The following is a 6482-nucleotide window of genomic DNA, read 5'->3' as shown; positions in this document are numbered from 1 at the left end:
ACCCATCCATGGTCTCTGTAGGTGAGTCATTTATGTACCCCACTATCACTGTTCTGCATTCTTAAAAAGACTATAATGAGAATAAAACTCATTAATGATTGTTGGATAGGCAAGCTGTAGGAAGGTGTGGGCCCAACAGTGCCTAGATAACAAAGGGGCGGGGGGGGGGGGGGGGGAGGAAACAAATTTTTTGGGGGGGGGGAAGGAAATAATATGCCAGTTCAAACCTATGCTCACCAGCAGTGTTTTGGAAAAAAAAACAGTCTTTAAGCTCCATCTAAGATTGTTCTTCAGACTGCCTGTGCCCATAGCCAAAGCAATCCTTTCAGACATGTTACTTCTACAGCCAAGGGCTCGAAACAGCCTAGCATCTTCCCTAGGCAACAAACCTTGCGTTCACCCCTGAACAAGCAGCAGTCACCTTCAAATAGTCTTTTGGAATTTGTCCGAAAGTAACCTTTCTCCCCTGAAGCACTGGCGTTGTTTAATTCCCTTCTCATGTTAGTCTCATGGTGGGCTGCTTTACAGTGGCTGTCAGGCAGCAGCTATCCCAGTGAAAAGCTAAGGACGGAAAGGAGCTCAGAGGAGTCAGTATGCAATATGTATATAATCCATGTATAAATATATACATATTTATGTAAATGTAGTGATTTTAGAAAGGGGTGGTACTGGAGGCTGCTGATCTCAGACAATTCAAGCCTTGCTTTCTCCTGGATGCAAAGGAAGGTTTCATTTCCATGGTGGAAGTGACTGGCTTGGGCTCTTTGACATATATTAGTGTACCTTCCTCTTTACTCCTCTCTGGTTTCCTCCATGTGCCTCATTCTGGAAAAGATTCTGCAGAAAAGGAACAGCCAACCGGAAGATGTAAGAGGGTCAGGCTGTGATCACAAAGGAGAGAGAGGTCACACTGGAAGGAGCTGTGCCCCTCAGCATTTATCCATAGGCTAAGGGCGGGGGACAAAATATATTTGGGAAGGCGGGTAACATGACAAGGATGCAGTGAGTAAAACTTCTCACTGCCCACTCATGCCATTTGCATGCCATTTCTTCCTAGTCTATATTGTTTTCAGATTGCTTCCTCTTCCAAAGCAAGTGGTTCCCCTCTCTGCCTGCTGGTGCTACCTGCTCCATGCCTACCCACACCAGAAGGGGAAGGGCACATCTGAGGAGGCTGTGGTTTTCACAGACAGTGTTGGGGTCTAGCTCATCACTACCACTGTTAAAAAGAGCAACTGGCACTCTAGCTCCTCTTATGGCTGTCAGACTGCTCTAGGTCCTTCCTTCAAGATTCGCCCCGCCCCCCCCGCCCCGCACCTGAGCCCTCTCCTCCTCTCGCCAACTTATCTCCTCACCATGGGGCCTCTGAGGGAGACAAACAAGTCTCCCAGGAACTGATAATGTGTACAAGCCATTTTCAACATGTGATCAGAGGAAGACATGAAGCCTACCCACAGCTCTGTGAAAATACCCCAGGCTTAGGGCCTCTTTTCTTCCTGTGAAAAGTGTACCAAGGAGATGTATTTTAGGGAGCAGTAGTCAAGGGTTGCTCTCCAGGAGAAGCAAAGGCTCCTAAATCTGTCCACCTGTTTCTGCCGTTTATCAAGAGAGCAAAGCAGATCTCCCAGAATAGCTGAAGCAACCCACTAGCTGCTCCATACACCATGACACCATGAAGAGCTTGTGCACGGCTGCTGGAAGTTTTCTTTGGCCAGGGCTGGCAGGAAATTAAAAAATGTGTGTGTGTATGTATGTATGCACTGTACAGTACATTGTAGTACATTGAGTAGAGATGTGATGGACATGTCTAGCAAAGGAGACTGGCAATCCATTTTTCTCGTATCAGCAGGACCTCAAACATCCACAGGGAGGGAACAATGCCAGACTACTGGCCCTTCTGCAAGGCTGCCCTTGTATGCATATCCCTGGGAGCGTACTTGGTAATGCTGTAAAAGGCCGTTTTCACCACCAGCTTTGTTCTGAGGTATTTTTCAGTCAAAGAAGGAAAACCTCTGAGCCTCGAAACACTGCCTGTCAATTGTAATTTGTGAACACAAAGGAGAGGAAAGGATGAGATTCCAAAGTTTACTGTTGCAATGTCTATGCCTGTAAGGAAAATGGGTTGTTCTCATGCTGCCTGGGGGAGAAAAGGAAGATCTGGGGTCAGTAACAATCCAAGACAACATGTCCGGTAAGGGATGCGGTAAGAAGTTGAGGAGCTCAGACCTAACTGTGCTGTGACTTAGTAAGAAGGACCCAGCTAGCTAACTGCCACAACTTCACGGGGTTGGGAGGGTGAGCACGCATGGTATCCCAGCACTGCACAGCAGTGACTAGCTTATCTTCAGCGTTCAGTCTTCAGAGTATTGAGTTACTAGGAAAGCCTTTTTTTCCCCTCTCTCTTTTTCCCTCACTGGTTTTTAACTTTCACAAATGTGAAAGGTGCTGATAAATACTGCAAGTGAACGATACAGTATTTACTCACTCATGCTCCCCCCCGTTTGTGAATTTATTTGTCTCAGCATTGTTAAAGAGCAAAGATCTTTCTTACATTACATTGCTCTTTCACACAGCAATGCTGAAGCCTGAATATTGACCAGTGTCTTCTCCTCTTCTGCATCAACCCTTGCTGCTTCCAGCAGCTCAGGGTGTTACACTGGACCTTTCTTTCCTTCTGGAAAAGTTATTCTTAGGTTTGTACTCTGTTGTTAATTCAGCAGAGGTAGGAGGAACACAGCTATGTTTCTTGTCAGCCGGCTTGTGCTGAAGAGCTGTGTGCCTCGCTACTCTTCTTTATAGCACTTCACATGACTGTGCATGGTGACAGCAATATTGAGAGGTTTTCTCTTACAGGAGAAGATGGCACAGAATCGAAGTTACCAAATCAATGAAAGTGCTTTGGTAAAGGCAACAAAAATATTGTTGACAGAAGCTGCCTTGTGATGTGTTCTCCTGTGTCAATCCTTAACCAGAAGATGTGGTTTACTCTTGGTCTTGGATCAAGACTATTCTTTTCCGATCTTTGCATCCACTATCTGTTTTCTGGCATAGCTACTGTCACATTGCAGATGGCTTTCCTTAAGGCAGAGAGCTGTACGATGCTTCCTCCCAATGTAGCAACACTTGAAATCCCAATCTTGAGTACAACAACAGTGATTTAGGTGTTCCCACAGGTGAAGATGTTTCACTTGCTCACAACATACATTTATCAAGAGATAGGAGTAAGGGGTCTTACTGTCTCTACTTTAATGTGACAGTCCTTCACTACTTGGTTGCATTGATTCTTTCGATTTTAAATTGTATCAATGTAGAAAGAACTTGTATCACAGCAAAAAAGCTCAAGAAACCGATTACTGGAGTTTTATTAGGCTCAAATTGCACCATTGACCTAGCTTGACCTGTAGGGAGAAGACAATTAATCCTCTTCTCCTGCAATCAAACTGTTATGTGGGATTCATCAAATCCCTGTTCAAAATCTTCAAGCACCTCTTCCACAAACAGCTGAATTTATTCCAACTCACCATCAGTTTACATAATGTAAGAAAGTCTGGTCTGGCAGACTGGTAGGAGAAACCTGAACTTAATGCAGTGTTTACTCCATGGACAGCCTTTCCTTCAGTCCAATATGGAGTGTGCTACTTAATTCAGTGATGAAACTTTCTCTTCAAGAATTTAATATTCTTTGTCTCATCTCTAGAAACGTTAAATATAGGACTCAAACTCAACTATATAAAATATACATTTTGGAGGTTTTTTTACTATCCCTAGTGAAAGTTAATCCTCCCAGCAACACACATACAAGACCTTGTAGGGAGAAATGTGTTCCTGCTTAACAACACTGTATGTACATCAGCAATGAATACTATAGAAAACAGGACATGGAGTGAAGAGGATATTCTTTACAGGATATGGATCCAGAGTCCTCAAGATGCCATCAAGTTGCATAGAGGAAAGTCCAAATAGGAGACTGCTACTATTTCTTTAAATGAACATACAGTACAGCCAACAGAAGATGGTTTCACAGGTAGGTCCTCTTATTCTGATATGTTTAGTGATCAACTCATGGAGGACTTGGAAACACCTATCTTGTTATCTCAGTATGGTGCCTTTCTCTCCCCATCTGTGGTGGCTTTTAGACCACAAGCTGGGGTTAAAGGGAAAATCTAATAGGAAAGGCAAAAAAATGTTGCAGAGTCCTTAGAGAAGTAGCTGATGCAGGCTCATCTCCTAGCTGGCTGGAGGGGGAATAGTCTTGCAAAGAGTAACACACAAATTCACCAGGCTCCTATGAGGCCATGGGAGAGGGAGCACAGGGCGTTGTTGGTAGGGGGAAGGATGCTGAATTCTGCAAACTTGGTCAAAAGAGAAGTAAAAGGAGAAATGGAAAACAGGATTTAGCAGCAAGCTAGTATAAGTTTGGGGAGAAGGTCATAGAGGCTTAGTCATACCTACACAAAGATGTCCAAGCATCTGGTCCATGAAATACAAGTTCTCCTCTCTGGTTATTTAAAAGCTACTTTTCAGAGCTCTTTGCCAACTTGGTTATACTTTGTCTGGAAGAAAATGCTCCCATGCAACTGCAGTTACCACTAACCCTAAGATGCCCAAGGAAGTCTTGAAGGCAGTAGGCCTACTACCTTAACAGCTAACAAGGTGCCATCATGGGAATCCTGTCAGAGAATGGCCAAACCAAATGAAGTGATGATCAGGGACCTGTCATTCAGGAGAGGTACCACTGAGTGACTGAAATGTCTCAGAGAGGGCTGCTTGAGCATTTACAAAAAGCCCCAAATAAACCTTGTACAGAAGGTTTGCACTCTCGCCCTTTTCTGATGCCTCCCATGCAAATTCAAAATGATGCTTTCAAACGCAGAGGGGGAAAATGACACCCAATTTTGAATGCAGTTGGGTGCTTAAGCCTTCCACTAAAAAACATCCAGCTACAAAAGTGCCATTGTTTTTATGCTCCAAATTTAAATCTACATGCCTTAAGTAAGGGAGTAAAGTTACTGTCAAAAGAATGTTCCCCAGCATTTCCCTGATTTCTCCCCAGGGTCTTTAAATGCACTGATGTTAAAAGAAAAACAAAGAGCTACAGCAAGGCGCATGAACACAGCTCTAAAAAAAGAAAAGGAAAAAAAACCAAGCATCTTCCATTTCTTGAACTGGCCATTGTGTAGGCATTTGCTTACTCCATCACTGCTCTGTGCTCAGGACATTAAGAGAAGACTGGTATTGGAAGCAGTCTTTCTGTTGCACTGAGCCTGATCTGCGTCTCCTGTCTAAGGCTGGGAAATAAAATCAGAGAGATTAAGATCTACTTTTTACCCTTGCACTGAAAAAGCTTGCAAGCAAAGGGCAAAACTTTGCCAAGATAAACAACAAAATTTGGCTTAATTTTGTGTCTGGGTTATAAATACATTAAAAAGCGGGAAAAATTAGTCATATATAAATAATAGCTCGATTACATTCAGGAGTACGTGGGTGGGTGTTCTGGGTGGAATAATTTGCTAAGGCAGAGCTCTTCTTCCTTGCTTTTCCTCTTCCTCTTAATTTATTCTTCTTGCTGAATATGTGCTTCTACTTTTTAACTTCTATTTATATCTTGCTCTTCATTCTATAATCTGGGTGATCTTTCCATAATGAGTCTTTATACAGTTTTCTTTATGATTGGTTTGTTATGGACTAAACATTTTTAACAGATATCAACATGGTGTGAAGCACTTAAGTGTATACCTAGCCTCAGGTGCACTCTTATATTTTCTTGATGTCAGCAGAATGTGTATCTAAAAACAAGGGAATGCTTAACAGCTTTACTGTGCTAGTCTTGGTATGGCTGATTTTACTACATTACAGTAGTACAGTACTGTACAACCTGCTGCAACACCAAAGACCCCCCCTTCCCTCTTGCCTCTTCTTAGACATTTCTGCTTTTTCTTTTTGCTTTTTGTTTTATTTCAGTTTTGTTTTAATTTCTCTCAAAATTGACACTGACAAGTAACGTAATGCTCCAAAATCTAGACTTCTGTCAAGCCTCCTGGCTGTTGAACCTCCCTGCTACAGATCAAGGAACCACCTGCTCTAGCTATGCTATTTCCTATTTTGCAGCTTGGCAGCAGTGAGGAATTTAACAATCAGTGTGACCACGCTTGGCTTCAGAGCAAGACCCAGCAAGGGTCTGGAAGGGGCACAGCACCTGAGACATGATGGTAGCATGCCACACAGAGCTGGAGTTACATGAGAGCATCCCTGAGATGGTTCCCATTGCCCATGGGAACGTGTGGCCTGCCAGCAAGAAGGCCAAGGCAAACAGGGGGTTTGCTTCGGATTGTCTCAGTCTCATACCCTCCTATGGGAGCCCCTGGATGTTAAATGAGGTATTATGTACCATGTCTTTCTCTCTCTCTCTTTTTTTTTTTCTTTTCTAATTTTAATTGGGTGCTATTTTCATCACTGCAATTATGCCGTTTGTTCTGGCATCC

Source organism: Fulmarus glacialis, unplaced genomic scaffold, assembly GCF_000690835.1.
Source record: "Fulmarus glacialis isolate BGI_N327 unplaced genomic scaffold, ASM69083v1 scaffold20516, whole genome shotgun sequence".
Lineage (NCBI taxonomy): Eukaryota > Metazoa > Chordata > Aves > Procellariiformes > Procellariidae > Fulmarus > Fulmarus glacialis.
This window is presented reverse-complemented; position numbering follows the sequence as displayed.